This window comes from Mirounga angustirostris, unplaced genomic scaffold (genome assembly GCF_029215605.1).
Source record: "Mirounga angustirostris isolate CCGP_5_RB_7025 unplaced genomic scaffold, mMirAng1.0.hap1 SCAF_3, whole genome shotgun sequence".
Classification (NCBI taxonomy): Eukaryota; Metazoa; Chordata; class Mammalia; order Carnivora; family Phocidae; genus Mirounga; species Mirounga angustirostris.
In genome coordinates this window covers 84,227,739-84,230,253 of record NW_026991711.1, presented here as the reverse complement: position 1 = coordinate 84,230,253, position 2,515 = coordinate 84,227,739, and the positions used below count along the sequence as shown (strand labels likewise).

The 2,515-nt window shown below is 49.7% G+C and overlaps 1 pseudogene; it reads right to left on the bottom strand.

Annotated features, from left to right (window-relative positions):
* Positions 1 to 1,156: 1,156 nt before the first annotated feature.
* On the bottom strand, positions 1,157 to 2,247 carry LOC123839175 (Y-box-binding protein 1-like; annotated as a pseudogene).
* Between the last annotated feature and the right edge of the window lie 268 nt (positions 2,248 to 2,515).

Below are 2,515 nucleotides of genomic sequence, written 5' to 3'. Positions count from 1 at the left end.
AAGCTGCCTACTGGGCCTCTGACCTACTCTGGCTGCATGCTCTTAGGTGACCTCACCTCTGGGTTTGGCCCAAATGCCAGCTCCCTGCCCCACCTCCCCCTGCTCCCAGGCTGACTATCCTGGGGTCGGTAGGGGTGGGGGTGGGGCTGGCACCCAAAAGAGAGTCATCAGGGTGGCCCGGATTTCAAGAGCCTTCACCCAGAAAGCTTTGTTCTAGGCAAGCTTTCTCCAGACAGGTTGAGGGGAGGATGCCAGGAGCCAGGAAGCCAGGTCCAGGGAATTCACCAACTTATCCCAGAAGGTCAGAGATACTAGCCCTGGGGCCAGGCCATCAGCAAAACATTCCTTGGACAGGGTGTTGCATGTAGTTAGGCTATGGCAGAGCCGGGGCTTCACCTGGTCTTTCCCTCATGCCACCCAGTGACAAAGCTTCCTGAAGGGTAGGGCAGTACCTACAGGTCCAAGGCATCCACTGAGTTCAGGTATGGCTCCAGCCCTCCATGTGTACTAAGCCCTTATCACCATCCTGCCCCTGGACCATCTCTATTCTCCAAGCTGGTGTCTTCATCTAACTTCTACCCCTCCAGGCCCTTCCTGAATGCTGTCACCTCCCTCATACACCTAGAACAAAGGTCAGCAAACTAAATCCAGCCCACCACTTGTTTTATAAATAAAGTTTTATTGAAACACAGTCATAGCCACTAATTTATGAATCATTTATGGTTGCCTTTGGGCTACAACTGCAAAATCAAGTATGACACTATTGGTTTGAAACACTCTCAGGAGCCTCCTGGTGTAATCTGAAACTGATTCCTTTACTCAGAGGGCAGGGAGAGACTAAAGAAAGAGGCAGGCTACTCCAGGTTGGTAGGTGGCAGGGGTTTTTTATTTATTTGTTTGTTTAAGACTTTTATTAATGGGTGCTTGCCATTTGTTGACTTTTTTTTAAAAAGTCAAGTTGTAAATTTTTATCACAAATCAAAAGTGAGGTTCTTAAAAATCTCAACTTGACCAGATATGAGACAACTTAAAAACCTTTAAAAATGTATTGAGAAAAACCAGGCTTAAAAAAAAAAAAAAAGAAAAAAACACGTTTGTCATTACCAAAAAAAGTCTTTAGGTCACAATAATAAAAAGCCCATGCTGCATAGATAATGCAGATAGTTCTATTTATCTGGTCAATGGTCAAAAGGCAAGCACTTAAGGTCTTCAGCTCCAATCTTTTGTTCATTTCTTATTGCTGGAATTCCATCTTCATTTCTTCATGTTGGAGGACTAAACCGGATGATGGTAGAGATGGTAAGCCGGCGTTTGCTCAGCCTTGGAAGCGGACGAATTAGCTGATGGATCCGCTCTGTCTCTTTGTCATCTTGTGATTTAAGGTTTTCAGGGCGTCTGCCTCGGTAACTGAAGTTGCAGCGGTACCGACGTTGAGGTGGCTGCTGACCTTGGGTCTCATCTCCTTGATTTTCCTTATCTTCCTCATTGCCATCCTCTCTAGGCTATCTTTGGTGAGGAGACCCCCTGCGGAATTGTGGTCTATAACCATACACATATTCGGTCTCACTGGTCTACCTTGTTCTCCTGCACCCTGGTTGTCCGCACCTTCCATCACTTCTCCCTGCACAGGATGGTTGGAATACTGTGGTTGCCGCCCAGAGGGTCTCCGCATGTAGTAAGGTGGGAACCGTCACCCATGGTAGGACCAGCACTGTAGGGCCTGGCCTTGGGAGCACTTTCCGACCCCTCGCTCTTTTGCCCCTTCCCACTAATCTGGTAATTCTGCTGGGAATTACGTGGAGGACCCCTGTGACGTGGATAGCATCTATAATGGTTCCAGTCTGCTGCATATTTACTGCCTCGCCCTGGAACTCCACCAGGGCCTGTCACATTTGCTGCCCCTGCACCCTTTTCTCCTTCAGCCACATCAAACTCCACAGTCTCTCCATCTCCTACACTGCGAAGGTACTTCCTGGGGTTATTATTTATGACCGTCTGGTGTACAAATACATCTTCCTTGGTGTCATTCTTGTTGATGAAACCATATCCGTTTCTTACAATGAATCATTTTACTGTTCCCAAAACCTTCCTTGCGATGACCTTCTTGTCCCCGCCAGCAGGTGCCGCGGATGTGAGGCCGCCCGGGCCACAGTTCCCCGCACCGCTCCTTGTGCCACGGCTGGCAGTGTCGGCAGCGCTGAGGGCGGGGGCAGCGGGCGGCTGCTGGGTCTCCGCCTCGCTGCTCATGGCTGCTGTGATGGTGACTGGGGCCAGCGGTGGCGGCTGCGGCTCCTCCTGGGGTGTGACGGTAACTAGGCCGGCGGCGGCGGTGGGGCGGCTCAGGGCTCTCTGGGGTCCGCTCTCCACTCCCACTACCAACTGAACTCGGTAGGTGGCAGTTTCAATAAGCAAAGGGAACTTACATACAAGATTTTTCTTGGGTGGCAGCAAAATTAATGGATCCCTGCCCCCACTCACCAAATCTTAAAAGTTAACAAAGAGATTTAACTGGATT